Raw genomic sequence first — 25,927 nt, forward strand, 5'->3', positions numbered from 1 at the left:
CCACATGATGTCTTATAAGAACAAACATTTCATTCAAGTGCTTAATCCTTATAAAAATAAGCATTGGAATTCATAGTATCACTTCAAAAAGTCTATAATCACTTGGAGCTTTCAATAAAATTTTGAAATTGTAGGCACCCCACTGAGACAATGGAAGGTTGTGAAATCAATCATGCAGCTCAAATCCAGGAATGATAACCCTCAGGCTTATGTCAACAGAAAATAAAATAGCAATCAATATTTTCTAACACTCCAGGCAGGTTTTTCAAAGATTTAAAGGGCAGGAGTTTTAAAAGCCTTGGCATCTTGACACTTTTGACAGTTCTGACAGTTCCTCTCGACAGCTCTCTTCAAAGTTCCAATGTGTTTGTGAACTTATGCACACTCGTGTCTGCCTTTAACAACCCCAAAGGGCACCTTATATCTCCCAAAGGGCAGCTTACCACACCCAAAGCAATCCTGGGACCATATCCAAAGGGGTAGTCTATCACTGCAAAAGGATACCCCACCTCTCCAAAGGACTCTGCAAAGTTTAGACCTGCTCCTATCAGGTCTCTTCTGCACAAGACATGTTTCCCACTCCTGACTAACAAAAATCAGACATATGAAACAGCAGCTTCCTCCGCAAAATGCGCATATGCGAATCCCAAACCGGGATAATTCCCAACACTGCGAAAATGTTAGATGATGCCATGTACAGGGGTGGGACTCCTGTATTTTGGCCTCTTCCACTATTTTTCCAAGGATGGGAGAGCCCCTCCGTCTTTGCAAAAATTCAGGCCCTACGGTAACTTCAAGGTTAGCCAAAGTTAGAAGGAGACGTTGGCAGAAGAAAGAGGACAGTAATGTGAGAGGATAATTCATTGCATCTGTCCTGAGTGGTAAAAGCAGCACATCCCAGAGGAAAGTGGAACTGCCACTGCTACAGCAGTCTATTACTCAAAGATAGAGGTTTTAAAATTCATGTTCAAATCACAATGGGGCAATGTTAACACTATTAATGCAGGGATACACTGAATCCAGGCTGTAAACTTAACCTTGCCCAGATCTTACTGTAAAATTTTGGACAGACATTTGTTATACTCAACTAAAACGAGTGACGGGGATTACAATGCACTTAAGTTATTGCTCAGCTTCTTATGATTTTGATAACGTTAATTGATATTTACTTATGTATAATTGCCAATACTTAACTTTAATACTTAAATCTATTAATCGTAGCACCACAGAGATAATAACTAAAGCAATGTTAGTTAATGCATCCCTGTGACTGCCCATGCCTTTGTGGCTTTGGCAAGTGTGATTTAAGTGATGCTTCTCTCAGCATTTATTGTTGTGTACCTAGCTCAGTTAGAGAATCAGTACATTTTCTGAAACAAAAATAAAAATACCTGGAAAAACTCAGCAGTTCTGGCAGCATCTGCGGAGAGGAACACAGTTAACGTTTCGAGTCCGTATGACTCTTCAACAGAACTAAGGAAAAATAGAAAAAAGGTGAAATATAAGCTGGTTCAAGGGGTGATGGGACAGGTAGAGCTGGATAAAGGGCCAGTGATAGGTGGAGATAGCCAAAAGATGTCATAGACAAAAGGATAAAGAAGTGTTGAAGGTGGTTCAACACCTCTTTGTCCTTTTGTCTATGACATCTTTTGGCTATCTCCACCTATCACTGGCCCTTTATCCAGCTCTACCTGTCCCATCACCCCTTAAACCAGCTTATATTTCACCTCTTTTATATTTTTACTTAGTTCTGTTGAAGGGTCATACGGACTCGAAACAACTGTATTCTTCTCCGCTGGTACTGCCAGACTTGTGGAGTTTTTCCAGGTATTTTTATTTTTGTTTTGGATTTCCAGCATCCACAGTGTTTTGCTTTTATCTTAGTACATTTTCTGACTTGGGTAAATGGCAGAGTCCAAGATGGGTTACTCTAGGCATATGTAAAACACTGAAAATGAATGGTAAATTGCAAAACAATTTTATCATGAAGGGGCTGAGGGAGAGATTTTCCCAATTCCCTTCAACTAATATCGGGTCCATGTTGCACTTTCTAATGTAACATATTCTTGCACAGTGTATGGAATTTAGCATTTGTGTTTCATATTGGAGAAATTATGCATCCATATAGATTCTTCACCAATTCACACTGAATGGCAGTTTGGAGAGAAGAGTCATAGAGTCATAGAGATACACAGCACAGAAAAAGGCCCTTCAGCCCATTGAGTCTGTTCCGGTCAAACAAGTAGCTAACCATTCTAATCCCATTTTCCAGCACTAGGCGCATTGCCTTATTAGCCTTGGCATTGCAAGTACACATCCAAATACTTCTTAAATGTTATGAGGGTTTCTTCCTCTACCACTCTTTCAGGCAGTGAGTTCCAGATTCCCACCACCCACTGGGTGAAAAAATTCTTCCTCACATCCCCTCTAAACCTCCTACCCCTTACTTTAAATCTATGCCCCCTGGTTATTGATCCCTCCACCAAAAGGAAAAGTTCCTTCCTCTCTACCCTATCTATGCCCCTTATAACTTTATACAACTCAGTCATGTCCCCCCTCAACCTCCTGTGCTCCAGGGAAAATAACCCCAGTCTATCCAATCTCTCCTCATAACTAAAACTCTCCAGCCCAGGCAACATCCTGGTAAATCTCCTCTGCATTCTCTCTAGTGCAATCACATCCTTCCTATAATGCAAATTCCAGAACTGCATGCAATGTTCGAGCTGTGCCTAACCAGCGTTTTATACAGTTCCAGCATAATCTCCCTGCCTCGGTTAAAAAAGGCAAGTGTCCCATATGCCTTCTTAACCACCTTATCTACCTGTCCCGCTACCTTAAGGGACCGGTGGACATGCACACCAAGTTCCCTCTGATCCTCGGTACTTCCCAGGGTCCTACCATTCATCGTGTATACCCGTGCCTAGTTTGTCCTTCCCAAATGCATCACCTCACACATATCCGGATTAAATTCCATTTGCCACTGATCAGCCCATCTGACCAGCCCATCTATATCCTCCTGTAATCTATGGCTATTTTCCTCACTATTTACCACCCACCAATTTTCATGTCATCCACAAACTTACTGATCAACCCTCCTACATTCAAGTTTAAATCGTTTTTACATACAACAAACAGCAAGGGACCCAACACCAATCCCTGTGGAACCCCACTGAACACAGGCATCCAGTCACAAAAACACCCCTCAACCATCACCCTCTGCTTCCTGCCTCTCAGCCAATTCTGGATCCAATTTGCAAATTGCCTTGGATCCCATGCCGGACCTTATCAAAAGCCTTGCTGAAGTCCAAGTAGACTATGTCGAATGCATTGCCTTCATCTACACACCTGGTCACTTCTTCAAAAAATTCAATCAAATTGGCCAGACATGATCTCTCCTTAACAAAACCATGCTCACTCTCCTTGATTAATCCTGCCCCTCCAAGAGTAGATTAATTCTGTCCCTCAGAATTGCTTCCAATATTTTCCCCACCACTGAGGTTGGACTGACTGGCCTGTAGTTCCCTGGTTTATCCCTTCCTCCCTTTTTGAATAACGGTACCTGTCCAGATAGTTCATGAACAAGGCCATAAATGTTTGAGGAGGCTTTTAAATATGAGAAAGGAGGTAATAAGACAGTAGGATTAAGGGGAGCTAGAAGTTCTACCACTGCTGGTGGGGCTGGAATTGGGAAGCGCATGAGGCCAGGGTTGGAAGATTAAGAGCATGTTCTGGCAGAGGTTGCAGGGACAGGATCAAGCTGATTGAATAAATACAGACCCAGAACGTAGTCATTCTAAGTATCCCTGGCAAAATGAATGAACAAAAAAGAACAACTAACCTTTAATATTGTAATAAAACATCCAAAATTTCTTACTAAAGGGGTAAATCAGACGCTGAAAGCAGAGTGTAGGTTCTGGGAGAAGATGTGCATGAAGAGGGGGTTCTTGAAGGTGAAGATGTGGCACAGTGGAGGATTTGGGGAGAATGTTTCGGAGTGGAAAATCAATTTTCTGGCATTGAAAGGTAGTGTGTAGGAGGAGACTGGTAATGTCACTGGGCTGGTAATCCAGAAACCAAGATTCAGTGGGAACATGGGTTCAAATTCCATCATGGCAGCTGGTGGAATTTAAATTCAATTAATAAATTGGAAATATAAAGATTGTCTCAGTAATGGTGAACCTAACAACTATCAATGATAGTTACAAAAACCCATCTGGTTCACTAATGCCCTTTAGGGGAATCTGCCACCCTTAAGCAGTCTGACCTACATGTGTCTCCAGGCCCAGAGTAATATGGTCGACTCTTAACTGCCCTCTAAAATGGCCCAGCAAACCACACAGTTCAGGGGTAATTAGGGATTGGCAACAAATGCTGGCCTTGCCAACGATGCCCACATCTCATGAAATAATAAAAAAAAATGGAGTAAAGTGGAATAAAGTGATTGAAACTCAGTAGATCAAATGGTGCAAGACTGGGACTCATGCTGGGAAAGGTTACTGAAGTGAGATGGAGTGAGGCCGAGGGAAAGTTTAAACAAATTAATAATGTCTGATACAAAGCATTAAAGAATATTCAAGCCACAGTATAAGTTAGGTGGCTAGACCTACGGCTACTAACTGCTGTACCTGCCACCAGGTAAGGACAGTTTCAGAACCGAATATAGAAGTGTAGGCTCAATTGTAGTACATGCATGGAAAATATCGTTTGGATGCAAGTTAAACCCAAGTCCTATGTAGTTGTTCCAGTGGTTCATGAGAAGGATAGAGGGTAATCAGTAGGCATGTCACCCGATGTCCTGTTCAACGTTCTTCCCTCAACCAACACTGCCAAGAGCAGTTCAGTGTTGTTGTTCTAGTATCATCCCTCAGACCTCCTAACAGTCCTTCTGTGTAATACTTCCTCACTTGTAAACCCTTCTTCCTTGTACCAAAGCAGCTGCACTCCTTCAATGCTCAACAGCTGTGCGACAGCCTGAACTGAAGCAACCTTCAGCCGTTCGATGAACCAGCAATGCTTTTAACCAGCAATCTCCTGAGAGAATATTACAAATAGCATAAGCTACTAAGTTGTCTGAGTGGAAATCCTAAGCTTCACGACTTCCTTCAGATGATCCTTTTATTAAATGCTATCACTGTCTCACTGTCTTTTAATTACCATTAAATTATTTATTGACACTGAGTGTGGTGTGGCCCTAAAAGATCTAAATTATGAGGACAGGTTGCATTGACCTGAGTGGGATCTTGTGCCCTCCCACATGCGATTTTGGTGGCGGGGTCATTTATTCCAACAGGAGAGTGGGGGTTTGGGTATCTTGCCACCTTCCCACCATTACCCTGATTAAGTTGGGGGAGGGAAGGTACTCAGTGCCTTATCGAGGGGCTTGGAATTGAGAAGGGTGGGGCCAGGGGGGTGGTGGTGTCCACTAAAGCCAACTCCTGCCCTTGTCGCCGACCCCTTCCCCCCCGGCCCCATTCCCGTGAACATTCTCCCGCCACTCACTTGTGCCTGGGTCCCTCCTCAATACAAGGCCTCAGGCGGGTATGGTACTGACAGCAGCCACCCTCTCACTGGTGGCACTGCTAAGTACAGAATAGCTGCACTATTGGTAGGTGGGACTTACACCTCTCCCCGCCTTGGGGTCCTTGACCCTGGGGCAGATAGCCTGTTAAGTGCCTGAGTGATAGAAGGTGAGGCGGACCTTCCTGCAAAGAGGCCATACAGGGCTCTCATTGGCTGTCCAACCGGCAAGTGAGACCCAGGTCACCTCCACAAGACCCTGCCCTAAGTTTGAAAGATTGAGAGGTGACCTGACTGAGGGTTTAAACATGATCAAAGGAGTTGATCGGATAGATGGAGAGAAACCTTTTTCTCTGGTTTGGGGAGTCCAGAATAAGGGTCCATCACTTTAAAATTAAAGGTATACCGTTCAGAGGTGGTGTCACTCAAAGGCTTCGTGGAAATCTGGAATTCTTACACCCAAAAAGCTGGCAGGGGCCAAATAAAAATCTCTAAACTGAGATTGATAGAATGTTTTTTTTAGGTAAAGGTTGTGGAAACAAAGCAGTAGATGGAGTTAAGATACAGATCAGCCATGATCTAATTGAATGGTGGAACAGCCTTAAGCGGTGAATGACCTCCTCCTGTTCCTGTGTATCCGTAATGACAACATGATCGGCAATCTGAGTCTTCTGTGACTGAAGTTTTTCTGGCATTCCTTAACCCCCTTATCCCTTGCTCCCAATCTATTCTCGAATGAGTACAGTAGATGCCAGGTATGTTGGAACATCAAAATTAAGAGCAGCGAAGGTGGACAGAAAACCAGCACTGAAGTGTGAGAAGGACACAGAGGCAAGATGGGGTGTCAGTATGGGGAATGGTGAAATAAATAGTTTACTGGACATAAGAAAGGAAGTAGAAGAATTCATTAGGGGAGGGGGGTCTCAAGAACTGAACTGAAAACAGCCGGGAAGAAAGATGGAATGAAGTAGAAACATGAACAATATTTGTAATGGGAAAGGATCAAGGAAGAACTTGCATTTATAAAACACCAAGAGGTTATTATTTAAGCACAGTTACTGTTGCTTCTAGACAAGAGGATGCTAAGCAAGAAAGAACTCATATACGCATGGTACCTTTCATTTTCTCGGGACATCCCTAAAAATGGATAGGTTTTTTGAAATGTTGTCACTGCTGAATTGGAAGTAATATAGGGAAAGAGGTACAAAATATAGGAGAAAGGTGACAGGAGACTCACCAGGTAAAGTTGGAGTGGACATAAAGATAAAAACAAAAAACTGTGGATGCTGGAAATCCAAAACAAAAACAGAATTACTGGACATAATGTTACTTGTTAGTGCAAGTGGGAGCCACCCTGTGCACTGCAAGGTTCCCACAAACGGCAATGAGCGTAGCTTAAAGGATGTATGTTGGCCACAAACTTCCTTTGCTCTTCTTCAGATAGCACCATGGGATCTCCTTTGTCTGCCAATGATGGCAGGTAAGACATTGGCAGTGGCTTATCTGAAAACCAGCATTGCTGCCAGCACTGCACAGTAATTTCAGCCTGAATCACCCACTCATTCCCTGGAGTGGGTCTGAACCCACAACTTCCTGATTCAGAGGCAGGAGCACTACATGGTTCACTATCAGAGCAAATCCCCACAAATAAAAATCAATCATCTTCAATAAGTTCCCCTTAGTTGAAGGGTCAGTCATGAGGGGACACAAGTTCAAGGTGAGGGGCAAGAGGTTTTGGGGGGATGCGAGGAAGAATTATTTTACCCAGAGGGTGGTGACAGTCTGGAATGCGCTGCCTGGGAGGGTGGTGGAGGTGGGTTGCCTCACATCCTTTAAAAAGTACCTGGATGAGCACTTGGCACATCATAACATTCAACGCTATTGACCAAGTGCTGGTAAATGGAATTACGTAGGTAGGTCAGGTGTTTCTCATATGTCGGTGCAGATTTGATGGGCTGAAGGGCCTCTTCTGCACTGTGTGATTCTGTGATTCAGTGATTTTGTGAAGAGGAACCTGGCTCACCAATGTTCAATAGAAAATTATGGGAATATCATGGCAGGGACTAAAGTTTTGTATCTTTTTCTATTAATTCCTGGCATATAGGCATTGCTGGCAAAGTCAGCATTGCTCAACTCTAATTGCACTTGAGAAAGTGGTGCTGAGTCTGCTTCTTGAACCTCTGCCATCCATTTAGTGCTAGGGAGGAAGTTCCAGGGTTTTGACCCAGTGACAGTGAAGGAACGGCAATACATTTTCAAGTCAGGATGCTGTGCAGGGGAGCTTGCAATTGGTGCTGTCATTGTCCTTCCAGGTGTTGGAAGTCATGGGTTTGGAAGGCGCTGTCAAAGGAGCCTTGGTGAGTTGCTGCAGTGCATCTTGTAGATGGTGCACAGTGCTGTGACTGTGCATCAGTGGTGGAGGGAGTGAATGCTTAAGGTGGATGGGGTAGCAATCCAGCGGGCCACTTTATCCTGGGTAGTGTGAGCTTTTTGAATGTTATTGGAGCTGCACTCATCCAGGCAAATGGGGGATTCCATCACACTCCTGACTTGAGTCTTGTAGGATGTTACCAGGGATAAAAGGTCACAATTATGAAATAAGACTTGAGAATTAGGGCTCCTTCCACTGGAATTGAGAGTGTAAGGGATGAGCTGATAGGCGGGGGGGGGGGGTCTTCAAGATTGTGAAGGATTATAATAAAGTCAACAGTGATAGATTATTTTGACTGGTTGGCAACAGAGCTACAAGAAGCCACAAATTTATGAAAATCACAAAACAAGTGAAAAGTGAAGGTAAAAAAACAATTCCTTAAAAAGAGGATGGTTAAAATGGAACTTTCTTCATTGAATCAGAACACGACAACTCTCTCTGCTTTCTCAGATGTTCCACTCTGCCCCTCCTCCTCTGCTATTCTGCTGCAACCATTTACACCTTGGTGGGAGATGGTGGCACAGTGGTCATATCACTAAACTAATAATCTAGCAGCCCAGGCTAATATCCTGGGGGCATGGGTTCAAATCCCTCCATAGTAGTGGGTGGCATTTGAATTCAATTAATAAGTCTGGAATATAAAGCTATTCTCAGTAATGGTAACCATGAAGCTATCATTTGTTTTGTTGTTTAAAAACCCATCTGGTTCACCGATGCCTATTAGGGAAAGAAATCTGCTTTCCTTACCTTGTCTGGCCTACGCGTGACTCCAGACCCACTACAATGTGGTTGACTCTTAACTGCCCTCTGAAATCTTCAGTTCAAGGACAATTATGGATAGGAAACAAATGTTGGTTTTGCTAATAATGCCCATCTCATGGAAAAAAGAACCTAATTTGTCCATAACCACCTTGTTGGGCAGGAATTTCAGGTCGTCTGGTGGGCACACCCAGGAAACGGCCCATCGGCCTCACTCAACAGCCTGGGATACATTTCATCGGGGCTTGGGGATCTATCTACTTTTAAACCTGCCAGACCACTTAGACTCCCTTTCTATGCTAATTTATTTAATTATATCACAGTCCTTCTCCCTGATTTCCATACCCACGTCGTCTCTCTCACTTGTGAACATCAACAAAAAGTATTCATTTTGAACCCTACCTATGTCTTCTGGCTCCACACACAAATTACCACTATGGTCCTCAATGGGCCCTACTCTTTCTCTAGTTATCCTCATGCTCTTAATGTACTTGTAGAACAACTTTAGATTTTCCTTTATTTGACTTGCCAATGCTTTTTCATGCCCCCTTTTTGCTCTCCTAATTTCCTCTTTAAGTTTCCTCCTACACATTCTATATTCCTCTAGGTCTCCCACTGTTGTGAGCCCTTGGTATCTGCCATAAGCCTCCCTTTTTCTCTTTATCCAATCCTGAATATCCCTCGACATCCAGGGTTCCCTGGATTTGTTGGTCCCACCCTTTGTCTCTACTGGAATATGTTGACCCTGTGCTCTCCCTATTTCCTTCTTGAATGCGTCCCATGGTCTGACTCAGATTTATTCAAAAGCAACTGCTCCCAGTCCACTCTGGCCAGGGAGCTGAAGAATTATAAAATCAAGAATAAAAATTTTGAAAATCCAAAAAAATTGTCCCCACATAGGATTCACTCACATGAACATAAACATATTAAAAATTCTGTCAAAATATATATTTTTTTAGCTAATGTCAGAAACGTCAACCCGCTCATGGATGAGGTTTCCTCAAAAATGCAAAGGTTGCCTGGCACAACTCGTCCGCCCGCCAACCATAAGGTTGGATGGGCAGGGAAAGTTCACTGTCAATTAGTATTTTAATGGCCTTAATAGGCCTCTTAATTGTTGGCAGGCGCACTGCCATAAGTGTTGCACCCGCCGACAGAAATATCAAGCTCGATGATGTTGGGCCTCTCACCTGATGCCATCATGAGCTATTTTATACCCAATCGGGTCGGGCGTGCGCCCACCCGTGGGACATAAAATTCTGCCCATAATGATTCGGGCATGCTTGGTGCTAACACAGGGTGCCTAAAGTGTCAAGGTGTCACAGTACATCTGTTACATCTCTGATAACCAGACAATGAAGGATAGAACCAGAGTCTAATTTTTACTAATAGTCTTACATTGAGAGACACACATACTGCAAACTTGGGGGAGATGGTGGTGCAGCAGTAATATCACTAGACTAGGCTGATGCTCTCAGGATGTGGACATAAATCCCACTATGGCAGCTGGTGAAATTTAAATTTATTAGAATAATCTGGAATTCAAAGCCAGACTCAGTAATAGTGACCATGAAACTATCATTGGTTGTCGTTAAAACCCATCTGGTCAACTAATATCCTTTAGGGAAGGAAATCTGCCATCCTTACCTGTCCTGGCCTACATGTGACTCCAGACCCACAACAACGCGGTTGGCTCTTAAATGCCCTCACGTGCACTTAGGGATGGGCATCAGGAAATGTTGTGGGTACTGTGTAATCAGGGAACGTTGTGGATACAGCGTAAATCACAGAATGTTGTGGATACTGTGTACATCAGGGAATGTTGTGGAGCAGTGTAAATCACTAAATGTTGTGAATACAGCATAAATCAGTGAATGTTCTGGATACAATGTAAATCAAAGAATGTTGTGGATACCGTGTTATCTGGGAATGTTGTGGATATAATTTAAATCAGCAAGTGTTGTGAAGCAGTGTAATCAGTGAATGTTGTGGATACAGTGTAAATCATGGAATGTTGTGGATACAGTGTAAATCAGGGAATGTTGTGGATACAGCATAAATCAGGGAATTCTGTGAAGCAGTGAAATCAGGGAATGTTGTGGATACAGTGAAAATCACGGAATGTGGATACAGTGTAAATCAGGGAACGCTCTGAAGCAGTGTAATCAGGGAATGTTGTGGATACAGCGTAAATCAGGGAATGTTTTGGATACAGCATAAATCAGGGAATGTTTTGGATACAGCATAAATCAGGGAATTCTGTGAAGCAGTGAAATCAGGGAATGTTGTGGATACTATGTACATTAGGGAATGTTGTGGATACAGTGAAAATCAGGGAATGTTGTGGATACATCGTAAATCAGGGAATGCTGTGAAGCAGTGTAAATCACAGAATGTGAAGCCGTGTGCTTTGGGTGTGCTGAACAACCTCCGCTTTATGTTTCCATTTTTTATTAAATATGTTAGACAACACTGTCGGGCTGATTAAAGATGTCTTTGCATGGTTGCACAGAACAGGATGTGACTTATCACAACGAGTTTCATGCGGTGTCTCTCAGCAGGTGGTGAAGATCTTTGGCTTCATTTCAGTCCAAGGAAATGAACAGTAAAAGAAAGACCATTTCAGACTTAATAACACTTGTGTGCCCTGTCTTTTTGGCTTGTTTTTTTTTTAACTAAGTTTTAAAGTTACTCTGCTCTTTCGGTGAATCAAAAATGCCGGTCTGCTGTTCTTAACAAAAACACAGCAACAGATCATATTTGTAAACTTTTGAAATGGCAATATGACCAGTTATTATTTCTTAAAATCGTTTAATCTTCCAAAGATGCAGTGACCCTTCCTGTAGCTTAAGGGCTTGTCTTGCTCGCCATGAATAAACTATTCTGTTGCCATGCCAACAGAACCAGCTCCCACTAAGCTACTAGCCACGAATCTATAAGAAGGCAGAAGAGTGAGTCTGTCCAGATTGTGACTGAAACATACACTGTTCTGGATTTCAAAGCAGAGGGGGAAAAAAAACATGATGCATGCTTTAAACAGAAAATGGTTGTTATTTTGTGCTGCTCATGGTGAGATGAATGTTTTTGCTGGTCAATACAGAAATGAAGGACTTGTGTTTATGTAACACCTGTCACAACCTCAGACTCTCCCAAAGCATTTTTTTAAAAAATTGTTGATGGGATGTGGGCATTGCCCTTGTTCAGAGGGCATTTAAGAGTTAACCACATTGTTGTGGTTCTGGAGTCACGGGTAAGGACAGCAGATTTCCTTCCCTAAAGGACATTAGTGAACCAGATGGACTTTTATGATAATCAACAATGATTTCATGGTCATCATCAGAATTTTAATGCCAGGTTTTAGAGCATTACTCCGGGTTTCTGGAATACTATTCTAGTGACAATACCATTACTCTATTACTTCATCCTAAACAGCCAAGGAAGTACTTTTTTGAAGTGTAGTCACCGTTGGGATGTAACAAAGTCCACTCTGGAATGGGTCCATGTCCAACAGCATTGGATTGTCCAGGCAGTGAATAATGCAAAGTCTGGAGGGTTAACGTTCCTGCCCATAAAAGTAGCTCTTCCTCCCATATCCTAATGCCCCATTATATTTGATCCAATGCATCTGGACACAACTCTAGGCAAATCCCTCTAATAACCAAAACCAAGCACTTGGCTTTATTTCTGCAGGGGTAGATTTGGCAATTAGGGAAGCTAAACCTAATTCAACCTTGGTCAGACTACATTTAGAGTGCTTTGTGCACTTCTGGTCGTCATATTATAAAAAGCTATAGAGACACTGGAGAAGGTGCACAGAAGATTTAGAAGGATGATCCCAGAAATGCACGGGTATACACATCATGAAAGGATTGACAGGATGGGTCTCGTTTCCCTTGAAAAAAGAAGGCTGAAGGGAAAGTTAATAGAGAGAGGTTATTAAAATGATGAAAGGTTTTGTTAGAGTGGATACAGGGAGAATGTTTCCTATTGTGGGAAAGAGGAAAACCAGAGGCTATCAATATAAGATAGCTGCCAAGAAATGCAATAGGGAATTCAGGACCATCAAAGCTGGAATTGTCTATTAAAAAAAACAATAGGTTCATTAATGTCCTTCAACAATAACCTGCATTTATACCGTATCTTTAACGTAGTATGTCCCAAGGTGCTTCAGGAGAGAGATTTGGGTTAGAAACTAAGCTCAGGGTCAAGTATGGTGCGAAATTTATGAATAGTTTAGTTCAGCTTCTGACAGAGGCCAGGGAGAGTGATGGAATCAGTAAGGAATGGAGTTTGCAACAGGACTCAAAGACACTGGCTTTGATCTTCCCAATATTTAATTGAAGAAAATTTATGCTCATCCAATACTGGATGTCAGACAAGCAACGTGACAAATCAGATGCATTGGAGGGGACAAGAGAGGTGGATGTCATGAATGTGCACATGGAACCTGGTGTTGCATTTCCAAATAATGTTTCCTTCAGGTTAAGAACCCCACCCGTTGATGGGCTACAGATGACCCCAGCCCCACATTGTGTGATTGACTCATAAAAAGCCCCCAATAGTACCAGAGGTGGGCAACTAATGTTCAGATTCTAAGAATAAATTTTAGAATGCTTACAGTGGGTGGCAAGAAGACATTTTTTCTATCCAATTGGTTGTGTCCAGATTTAAATACAGGTCTAGGAGGCCACATTGAAAAATGTCACAAAACCCTTTACAGTTCACTCAAGGAGTGCAAGTTGCTGCGGCAATGTACACTTTTACATGCATTTTGTAGTCTGAGGCTCCAATATCCTTTCCATCACATGGTTGACCAGAAATCTCTTACTGCCTGCTATCAGTGTGTGTTGGAAGGGTTTTCAGGTTGATACTCAGCCTGATTGGTTGCATTATTAATACACTTTCCTCAGCTATCAAGTCTTGGGGTGGGGGTTTTCACACCTGCCTCCTGCCATGATCTTCCGGTCCCACCGCAAGTCAATGGGCCTCAGGCTGGGGTCCCGCCCGCAATGGGGCTGGAAAATCCCGGCCTTTAGGGCAGGGCTTGAATGAAGAGCTTCCAGCTTGGAGGCAGGGATGCTACCTACTGCGGCACAAGACCTCCCCTAGCACCCCCACCCCCCACCCCACAAAAATTCTTAGCTTACAGCAACTTATTCCATTTCTCTTGCAATATTCCTTTAGAAGTTGCGTTACAAAATAGTAATGGTTTGCATGCGACTTGTGCAAAGAGGCAACTGACCTGTAACTGTGACAGAAATAGTAAGTATGTGCTTTACAAATGTGACTGCAGCTCAACGTGTAACTGAATTCTCACTGAATTAAATATTCTAAGAATGCTATGCCACATTTTCATAGCTAATATTGAAAATAGACTTCCATAAGAGCCGCTGAAGTACCGTGTCTTCCCTGGAGAATTTGCTTGGATTAACTCATTAAATAGGATTCAACTAGTTTAAAATCAGCTGTATGGGATCGAGCTGAAGTAATGTGCTGGTTAAGACTTTGTAGATAGTGGCAAGTTTATCACAGCTGTGAATGGGCTTGTAGGAGAGGCTTGAAACCAGCTTTTATTGTGAAATGGACAAGCGAACGCTACTTCGAGCAAACAGAACAGCCAAAGAAAGAGCTAAAAGGCTGACCTGTTCCTGAAGCTTTGCTGTAGACAGCTCATATGCATTTTGACCAGTCTAGTCAGGGGGATTGCGACCCTATTGCACCCAGCTCAAGCAAACTGTCCGATTAATTTAGACAAGCTTGGAATGGGGACCAGAAGATGAGTCAGTCCTTTAGAAAATAAAAGCTGAGCTCTCCTCAGGCGCTGTGGATGGACACAGTGCTATCTGTTTCAGATCCACTTTCTATAGCTTTCTCTCTGATGCACTGACACCAAGGACCTTTGAGTGCACCCAGCAGTGCATTAACCAGCAAGCCACAAGAGGTGAATCCGATCAAAGAATCAATACTTGCTCCTGTTTCATTGGCTTTCTGCTTTCTATCCCTCCTGTCGCCAGACTAGAATCGAAAGATCAGGTAAGATGGGCTGTAATCACAAGTGTCGTTTAACAAGGTGCAGCTGACAGGTGCTCTTATTGGTATGAGGAAGATGAGTGCACTGCAGAATCACTTAAAAAATCAGGCAGAATTCATACTGGAGATGGTGTCTCATTTTAACACGTACGGAATGAAATTAACTGAACTTGTACCTTTACTGATTCGGCTGACGATTGAATGGTGTTGAGTGGCAAGATTGGCAGTTCGACTCTAATCATCAGTCAGTGCCAAAGGCTGAGATTGAATTGATTCTGCACTGATCTGATGCTTGAAGTAAAAAGTAATGAATTCACTGTAAACTAAAAAGCCCTACAGCACAGATAATTTATTCATTAGACTCTGAAGAAAATATAATTAAGTCGTGCTTTCTTTTCTCATCTTACAATTTAGCCTGCTTTTTTTTCTCCTGTGTTCAGTGCTCGCAAAAAGAATTAGTCTTTGGGAAATTTTAACTATGCATTGAAATGAAAAGGAATCTAGCTTTCTAGCAGAAGTAACATTGATTTAATGAATCGCTTTGGTAAAATAAATGACATGGAATGGATAATTAGATATCAAGATTAATCACATCTTAAAATTACTGATCATATGATCAATCACTTTTGTTGCTCCCATGTACTGAATCTGTGGTTCTGATATTGGGGGTATGCACAAAAAGTTGCCCGTCCAATCAGTAACATTGAACAAAACCCCTTAGGGAAAGTATCCTAATCTATCGTAATTCTAGCTTGAAGGAAGATGAGTTTTGCTTTTTACTTGGCTCCTGTTATTGTATGTTTCTGTATTTATAGTGTAGTTAAACTAATAATGTCTCCCAATGTCTATTACTTATGAAGCATAACTTCTTCATGTGTTGGTCCAATAGAAACTGGTTTAAAGGCACTGATGTGGAACCAATGTGATAATGGCTGATGTAATTGTTATTTGTTTCTAAGATCCAATTTTAATTCCTTCATGTTCATAGAACGCTGAGCTGTATTACTCAAATAGACTTTTATAATTTTGCGTAGTATTTATAGCACAGAAACAGGCCATTCAGTCCCACAGGTCAATGCTGGTGTTTGTGCTCCACATGAGCCTCCTTCTTTCCTTCTTCAGCCATTAACATGTCCTTCTGTTTCATGTTTATCTAGCTTCTGCTTAAATACTTCCACACTATTTGTCTCAACCACTTGTATTAGCGAGTTCCATATTCTAACCACTCTCTGCGTAAAGAGGTTTCTCCTGAATTCCCTATTTGATTTATTGGTGGCCATCTTATATTTATGACCTCCAGTCCTGGTTTCGCCCACAAGTGGAAACATCATCTCTACATCTATCTATCAAACCCTTTCATAATCTTAAAGACCTCTATAGGCTCACCATTCAGCCTTCTCTTTTCCACAGCCCTAGCCCTATTTAATCTTTCCTGAAAATGATCAATTCTCAGTTCCAGTACCATTCTTGTTAAATAAAAGCAAAATGCTGTGGTTGCTGGAAATCTGAAATAAAAACAGAAAGTGCTCGAAATACTCAGCAGGTCTGGCAGCATTGTGGAGAGCGAAACAGAGTTAATATTTCGAGTCGAATATGACTCTTCTTTGAAACTGCTGAGTATTTCCAGCACTTCCGGTTTGGATTTCAGATTTCCAGCAGCCACAGTATTTGGCTTTTATTTATTTATTCTTGTGAACATTTTTTTGCACCTTCACCAAGGCCTCTACATCCTTTTCATAATACGGTGACCAGGACTGTTCACAGTATTCCAACTGTGGTCAGACCATGTATCAATACGACGGTAACAGAGGGCAGGATTTTCAGCTCAGCATGTGGTCGTGGGCCCGACACACGCGAGTGTGAAATAACAGGCGATGACATCGAGCGAGCACTGCAGGAATTCACCAAGGCTCCTTTGACAGCACCTTCCAAACCCACGACCACTCCCACCCAGAAGGACAAGGGCAGCAGACACATGGGAACACCACCACCTGGAGGTTCCCCTCCAAGCCACTCACCATCCTGACTTGGAAATATATCGGCCGTTCCTTCACTGTCGCTGGGTCAAAATCCTGGCACTCCCTCCCTAACAGCTCTGTGGGTGTACCTACACCACATGGACTGCAGCAGTTTAAGCAGGCAGCTCACCACCACCTTCTCAAGGGCAACTAGGGATGGGCAATAAAAATATTGGCCCAGCCAAGTGAAGCCCACAGCTCGTGAATGAATAAAAAGAAAATATGGCAATCCAGGTGCCAGTGGGTGAGCCCGGTGCCTTCACCAACAGGAAGGGATTCCACTCCATGAACGTGCAGATAGTGTGTGATCACAGGATGCTGATTCTACAAGTCTGTGCAAGGTACCCAGGCAGCTCCCATGACGCCTACATCCTCAGACACTCCCAGGTGCCGGGGCTTTTCAGTGCTCCAGCCCGGCTGGATGGATGGCTGCTGGGTGACAAGGGCTATCCCCTCAGAAGGTGGCTCATGACGCCTCTCCACCATCCAAGAACAGAAGCTGAGCAGCAGTACAATAGGAGTCACGCCTCCACAAGGGCTGTGATAGAGAGAACCATCGGTCTTCTCAAGATGTGCTTCTGATGCCTGGACCACCCAGAGGGCGCACTCCAATACCCCTCAGATCATGTGTCACTGAGAGTGGTTGCATGCTGCACTCTCCACAATCTGGTGCTGGAAAGAGGGGACGCAGTGGAGGAAGAAGATGTTGATGCAGTTGCTCTGGCAGCAGACGATGAATCCAGTAGTGAGTCCGAGGACGAGCACGGTCAGGAGAACCATGAGGGGATAGACACTGACCTGGGCAACCTCCGGGAGGCAGGGACACCCAGGAGGCTTTGACCCAATGCTCCTTCAGCTAGCCTACCAAAGATGAACCACCACCACATGCCAGGGCTGCAGGCTCCATACTCAATACCTGGCAGGAATATTTGCTTGGTGAACAACATGTGCCATTTCAATAAAGTTCAATGACAAACAAGTCACTCATAGCATCATGGGTTACCCTGCACCTGCAGAACTAATGAAGCACCCAGAGGCTTGTTGAACACAAACACATTTAATGATGTGATGCCTGGCATACACAAAACAAATGAAATTGATAGGTGTTATCCATCACACCAAATAACGTTTAAGGTAAAAGTGGGTGGAAAAAAATATCACCAGTGATAGGCCCGTGTTGTGCTTAAGGTGCTTTAAGTTTTCGCTTGCAGGTGCTACGTGTAGGTGCTCCCTCCTCACTGGCACTGACATTGGAGCCAGCCTGCTCACTCTGCTGTCCTGTTGGTCTTGATGACCTTGGCTGGTGCCCTCTGGCCCATGGAGCCTGTGCTGGTCCCGCCTGAGAGGGAGCGGCCAGCGCCATGGTTGGCATCTCCCCAGTCAACGCAGCCTCATCAGATACCACAGTCACTGGCAGAGGGGTGGAAGAACTGCCCCCATCACTCGGAGCGCCCTGAGAGGAGCTCGTAGAGACGACAGGCAGTTGCTGCACCGACCTGAGGTCACTTTGGACCTCCCTGCTCACCATTGATAGACGGGGGCCTAGCAGGGATAGTGGGTGCCCCATCCATCTCCCCCACTGATACTGACCACCTGATGTCATTGTCAGTGTGAGGCTTGCGGGTCCGAGCACATCCCCAGGAAGCCCTGATTCAGCTCCTGGAGCAGCCTCTCCATGAGAGTCACCACTCTCTCCATGGAGGAGGCAGTGTGCTCAGCCATGAGGGTCACTGCATTGCTCACACTCCACAAGGAGCCCTCCACAACGGAGACCATGGCACGCATACCCTCATGTATCTCCACCAGATCCTCCTGCGCATCCTGCTGGACTTCCAGCATCTGCTGCCTCATGGACAACTCCAGAGGCCCATCATCAGCCATCGACTGGGCATGTTCCTGGTCCCCAGCAATCCTCCGACTGCTGGCGCCCTGGGCACTCTCTGCCTCCGACCGCACCTCAAGCGAGTGTGAAGTGGCCTCACCGCTGTGCATCGAGATACTAGCCGATGATCTAATGCCCACCGACGCGCTGGTATCTACGCTGGTGCCTGCTTGGCTGAGAGGGGGTGACACAGGTGCGTTTCCATGGTTGCTGTCCTCTGGGGTCAGTGGTGGGCCTTCAGGGTCCTCAGCCCAATGGGCTGCTGGTAAGCCTGAAAGGAAGAACAAGGACATGTCATTACCTGAAGTCATTACACTGTTATTGTGCATGCCTGGCACTCGGATCAGGGTGCCCTTGTCTTTCCATTATCAGTGAGGATTCCATATTGGAGTCTCACATCAATGTAGAGACAGCAGTGGAATGGTCGCTATAACAGACATTCTGACCCCAGTGCACTGCACTCTTACCACCCTGTGGCACCCCAACCTCACCCCGGCCGGTTGAACTAGGCCCATGGTGCCTCACCAGCTCAGGGCCTCCTGCTCACATCAGGTGAGGGTGAGTAGGTGTGCCGGTCTTCCGCCAGTCCGCAGCCTCTCAGCATTATTGTGGGATGTCATCTCCTGAAAGGACAGAGGAGCATTGATTAGTCCACCCTGTACCTGCAGCGCCACTGCAGCCTGGCCAACCCCAGCTAGGGAACACCCCGCAGGGCTCAGCCGATTTGTGACCCTGGAGCTGCAAGACACTTGGTCCACGCAGGCAGGGCTCACCCCTTTGCCCAGATGCTGCCTCATTGACATTTGCCACTCACACTCTAAGACTTCTGAGGCCCATGGGGGATGGGGAGGGTGGTGGAGGTGGGGGTTTGGGTGGGGGGGGGTGCGGTGGGCAGCTCCAGACTTCTGTGCTGAATGAGCTGAGCCATGCCAACACGGTACTCATCCTTCCCGATCACAGGAGCTTATGACACTGCAACCATGTGATCCTCACGACATCATGGGAGCTCACCCTGGATGCCACCTCCTCCCAGGCATGTTTGGCGAGGTGGGTGAGGGTCCTCCTCCTCCTGTCTCTGGGGACAAGGATCTCTCTCCGTGCTGCCACCTCCTGCAGGAGGGCTGCGAGACACTCATCAGATAAACGCTGGGCCGAGTGCCCCGCTGACCTGCCCCCAACTCCCCCCCCCACCGCCCCCCCTCCACTTGCCGTGTTCACCAGTAACCAGCTCCATGAGGAGGTGATTGTGCTTCACCGGCAGCCTTCGCATGGCTGCTGTGGCCACTTCTGAATCAGCCACCTGGCCGCCATTGGACCCGGTGGACATTGAGCTCCCACCCCTGCCTGGCCCGGCCCTTCTCGCTGTTGCCGTTTTTGCGTCTTACACTGGGCAGGCCTTAGTTGGCCCGCCCGCGTAAAACAGCGGCGTGGAGCCAATCGCGGGCGGCGGTCAGCTTCCCTACCGCTCCCACCAAGCCCCCGCACGCCGAACCTAAAATCCTGGCCCAGGAGACAGAGTCACATTTGGGTACGTGCTTTTCCTCATTTTTATTTATATCTCATGTTAAAAACCTTCAGCCCCCCTGAGGCAGCTCTGTGACTTCAGGGAGCTTTCACTGAGCGCCCCCCAGCGCACGCGCCCGCTTCAGCGCGTGTGCTCCTCCTGCCCACCCCCACCCCCCGGCAGCGCTGAGGTTATCAGTGCGCGTTTCACGCTCGCTGGCCATTAATTGACCAGCCAGTGCGAAATCACAGTCGAGGCCCCGATCGCAGGCGGCAGAGACCATTGCACCACTGCTCTTGGGCCCACCCGCTGCTCCTACCCAACGAGGGGAAAATCCTCCCCCATAACTTCCCTGCTCTTCAGTTCCACAGGCTTGGAAATGAATTCCATTCTTTTGTTTGCTTTCTTTTTGACCTATTTAACCTATGCCGCTGCTTTTAGCGATTTGAGTATCTGGTGTCTGATTTTTTTTCATTGTGTGTGTGCAGTAACATGATTGTTAAAGAATGTCTCAATGCAATGCATTAATCAATCTTCAGTTAGCTAAGCAGGAACCAAAGGTCACTGTGGCTCTCTCCGCTGCTCTTTGGCATTGACATCCAATGCACTCCATACGTTTCCAGTCTATATATTGATCGATTGTAGTAGTCCTCCACATTACATCTGTCCATTACATTGCACCAGCTACTCATGTTCCACTCGGACTTTGCTCTATTATCAGCAACTTTTCCCAAACAGTAACAGTTATGACAGCTTAACACTCTGGGCACGTTACACAGTTGGAAGTTCCCCTCCAAGCCACTCACCATCCTGACTGGAAATGTACTGCTGTTCCTTCACTGTCGCAGGCTCAAAATCCTGGAACTCCCTCCCTAACAGCGCTGTGGGTGTACCCGCATCACATGGACTGCAGCGGCTCAAGAAGGCAGCTCACCACCACCTTCTCAAGGGTCAATTAGGGATGAGCAATAAATGCTGGCCCAGCCAGTGATGCCCACATCCCATGAATGAATGAATAAAAAAAATACAGCAATCACAGGGCAATTGTTTCTGTTAATGTTTCTCATCTTCTGCCGATTTCGACATCCTCATCCCCTCCTGTTTGACTTATTCCTCCTGCATATTGCATCAGAGATTGCCTTTCACAAGCCCTCAGTCTCCTCAGTTCAAAGTTCAATTTTCCCATCTCTACAACGTGGTTGACCACTGGAGCATGGTGTCCAGGATCCACGCTCTTTTATTTCAGAACTGTGCATTTTGTGACAATGAGTGGCCAGTTAGGAACAAACGTTTGTGAAATTCTAACTTCAAAAGTGCAGCAGGTGGGCTGCAGTAATCTTCACATGATGGATACAGGTGAGGAGTGAGTTTCACCAGATCCTTCACCTGGAAGGAAAGAGAGAACTTGCATCCGTTTTGAGCCTTCACAAACTTGAGATGGCATAAAAGTGCTTCATGGCAATGGTAAACCCTTATCTCACACAGTAAAATGTGCCAGCCAATGTGTAAACAATGCCAACCAACACAATCCTCCTCTACTCTCAACTGGTCACAACCATAGCCTGTTTCTTAGATGATGTCCCCCGTCTTTGACCAAATCACCTGACACAGAAGGCCACTCTTTTGGGGTCAATTACCTGAAACCAGCCTCTCCTCATTTAGGGGAATGGTTGTGTGGTGCTAATGTCACTGGACTAGTAATCCAGAGGCCTAGGCTGGTACTTTGCGGACATGGGTTCAAATCCCACCATGGCAGCTATTGGAATTTAAATTAAATTAATGAATAAAAAATCTGGAATTAAAAGCTAGTCTGAGTAATGGTGACCATGAAAATATTGGATTGTCCTTACCTGAACTGACCAACTTGTGACTACCAAACAATGGAGGTTGTCTGAAATGGCCTAGCATACCAATTAGTTGTATCAAACCACTACAGGATGGTTTTAGGAGAATGAATAAATCTGGACATACCACAATCAGGAGTGTGTTGTATGTTACAAACAGGAGGGGTGTTAATTAAAACAACACTAATTTCTCGACTCACCACCCATCTATAAACAGAAAGGTGCTTTGATTGGTTTCCCTCTTTATAAGCAGTGGTATATTTTCCAACACCTGGGTTTTTGTGTGATCCAATTTTCTATTAATAACCCCACAGCGAACTCAAGATACGATGGACTCAAAGGGATAGTTTATTTGCATACACTCAACACATGAAAGAAGGGTTGAAACTTAGCCTCCACGGTCAGGCAGTAAAGAGAGGGATAGAGAAAAGAAGGTTTTACAGTACAGAGACCAAAAAGAATTTTTTTTTTTCACATGGGTTCCAGAGTGAAGAATCAAAGTCCAATGAGGCATTCCTTCATGGAGGTTGGTGGGTTGAAAACCAATGCTGGATAATTCACTTTACCAGTAGTGTTCACTTCACACAATGAGATAGGTATGCAGAGATGAATCAGTCTTGTAGGTGATGGTACAGAATTTCCAGCAGAAACAGTATAGATGGGGGTTAGGTATTCCACCTGGGCAGAATTCCTTGTCTGTGAGGCTGTTAGTTAGATGGTAAACAGCGAACTCAACTATACAGTTCAGCAAAGCAAGATTAATTGTTCCACAAGCCAGAGGCCCATGTCACATGATTCCTACCTCTCCACCATCTTTGACAAAGGATGTCTATCCATTGTCTGGATTCCAAAGGCTGTTAAATGTCTCAGCCATTAGGAATTGAAAGGAAGGTTGCGGGGTCTTTGTCTTAGCAGATGATCTAACTCCTTCTGGCCAGCCTGGGTTATTAAATTCTGGTGGCCTTTGTAAAGCTCTCTCTGAAGTTGGGCTGTTTAGTCCATGGGTGGTCATTAGTGGCTCCTCAGGGGTAATGCAGTGTGAGTTTTCTTAAAACTGCCCTGTAGCTTCTTTTGTCCAGGGGTCACAGGCAGACTTAGGTTCAGCTATTTTAAAGGTCTTTGTTCAGTTTTAAAATTTTAGAAATAGTAATAAGCATGTATATATATGTTTTATAAAAATATGCGGTGTGAGGTCTTTGTCCCTCACATGGGATACTTTCCACTTGCCTGGTTCCAACAACACTCAAGAAGCTCAACGCCATCCAGGACAAAGGAGCCTGCCTGATTGACACCCTCTCCAGCATCTTAAATATTCGCTCCCTCGGCCACTAGCACACCATGGCTGCAAAGCAGGCAGAGTTGTCCCAGATATGCCCTAAGTGCGGTAGCAGGTGGGAAAAAGAAGGTTTTACCCGCTGACTGCAATGGCGGCTTTTCACGCTGTACTGTCCCACTGCCACCTCATTAATCATGCATTCCCAGGAAACAGGCTGTTTGGATGGCGGGCGGGCTCTCATTCACCCGCCACGCTGTCACCACGCAGCCGTGCGCACACCTCTTAGTGCTTCCAGCCGAAGGGCTGCTGCACAGGAGACATGGCCCCCCGAAAGGCAAGAAGACTGCAGCTACCCACCCCCCCCCACCCCACCGATTCAGAGATGCGGCCCTTTGGATGCCATGGAGGCCCCCCATGATGTCCTCTGCCCCTGTTCTGCCCGCAGGATGGGCCAGCAATCTCACCATTCTGAGTTGGTAGGTGAAGGCAGGGGTAATTAGTGCCAATGCTGCACAGAAGTGTTTTTTTTAATCCACTCACGGGATGTGGGCTTCACTGGCTGGACCAGCATTTATTGCCCATCCCTATTTGCCCTTGAGAAGGTGGTGGTGAGCTGCCTTCTTGAACCGCTGCAGTCCATGTGGTGTAGGTACACTCACAGTGCTGTTAGGAAGGGAGTTCCAGGACTTTGACCCAGTGACAGTGAAGGGACGGTGATAGATTTTCAAGTAGGGATGGTGTGTGACTTGGAGGGGAACTTCTAGGTGGTAGCGTTCCCATCTATCTGCTGCCCTTGTCCTTCTAGCTGGAAGCTGTCGTGAGTTTGGAAGGTGCTGTCGAAGGAGCCTTGTTGAATTCCTGCAGTGCATCTTGTAGATGGTACACACTGCTGGTACTATGCATTGATGGTGCAGAGGGTAAATGTTTGTTGATGTAGTGCCAATCAAGCAGGTTGCTTTGTCCTGGACAGTGTCAAGCTTCTCGAGTGTTGTAGGAGCTGCACTCATCCAAAAAAGTGGGGAGTATTCCATCACACTCCTGACCTGAGCCTTGTATATGGTGAACAGGCTTTGGAGAGTCAGGAGGTGGGTTACTCATCGCATGATTCATAGGCTCTGACCTGATCTTGTAATCACAGTATTTATATGGCTAGTTCAGTTCACTTTCTGGTCAATGGTAACCCCCAGGATGTTGATAGTGAGGGATTTAGTTATGGTAATGCCATTGAACATCAAGGAGCGATGCTTGGATTCTCTCTTGTTGGAGATGGTCATTACCTGACACTTGTGTGGCGCAAATGTTACATGCCACTTGTCAGCCCAAGCCTGAATATTGTCCAGGTCTTGCTGCATTTGGACATGGACTGCTTCAGTATCTGAGGAGTCACAAATGTTGCTGAATATCATGTAATCATCAGCGAACATCCCCATTTCTGAACTTATGATAGAAGGAAGATCATTGATGAATCAACTGAAGATGGTTGGGCCTAGGACACTAGCCTTAGGGACTCCTGCAGTGATGTCCTGGAGCTGAGGTGGTTGACTTCCAACAACCACAACCATATTCCATTGCGCTAGGTATGACCCCAACCAGCGGAGAATTTTCCCCAGATTCCCTTTAACTTCAGTTTTGCTAGGACTCCTTGATGCCACATTCCGTCAAATGCAGCCTTGATGGGCGGTCATTCTCACCTCATCTCGGGAGTTCGGCTTTTTAGTCCATGTTTCAACCAAGGCTGTAATGAGATCAGGAGCTGAGTGGTCCTGGCAGAACCCAAAGTGGGCGTCAGTGAGCAGGTTATTGCTAAGCAAGTGCCGCTTGATAACACTGTTGATGACCCCTTCCATTACTGATGATGGAGAGTAGACTGATGGGGCAGTAATTGGCCGAGTTGGATTGGTCCTGCTTTTTGTGTACAGGACATACCTGGGCAATTTTCCGAGTAGATGCCAGTGTTGTAGCTGTACTGGAACAGCTTGGCTAGGGGTGCGGCAAGTCCTGGAGCACAAGTCTTCAGCACTATTGCCAGAATATTGTCAGGGCCCATAGCCTTTGCAGTATCCAGTACCTTCAGCCTTGACATCACATGGAATGAATCAAATTGGCTGAAGACTGGCATGTATGATGCAGGGGACCTCTGGAGGAAGCCGAGATGGATCATCCACTCAGCACTGCTGGTTGAAGATTGTAGCAAATACTTCAGCCTTATCTTTTGCACTGATGAGTTGGGCTCCTCCATCATTGAGGATGGGGATATTTGCGGAGCCTCCTCCTCCAGTGAGTTGTTTAATTATCCACCACCATTCACGACAGGATGTGGCAGGACTGCAGAGCTTAGATTTGATCTGTTGGTTGTGACATCACTTGCTGTCTATCACTTGCTGCATACGCTCCTTGGCACACAAGTAGTCCTGCGTTATAAATTGACCAGGTTTTAGGTATGACTGGTGCCGGTCCTGGTATGCCCTCCTACACTCTTCATTGAAACAGAGTTGATTCCCCTGGCTTGATGGTAATGGTAAAGTGGGGGATATGCCAGGACATGAGGTTCCAGATTGTGTTTGAGTACAATCCTGCTGCTGGTGGTGGCCCACAGTGCCTCATAGATTACCCAGTCTTGAATTGCTAGATCTGTTTGAAACAGTTAGCATTTAGTATACTGTTTA

This window comes from Carcharodon carcharias, chromosome 16 (assembly GCF_017639515.1).
Source record: "Carcharodon carcharias isolate sCarCar2 chromosome 16, sCarCar2.pri, whole genome shotgun sequence".
In the NCBI taxonomy this organism is placed as follows: domain Eukaryota; kingdom Metazoa; phylum Chordata; class Chondrichthyes; order Lamniformes; family Lamnidae; genus Carcharodon; species Carcharodon carcharias.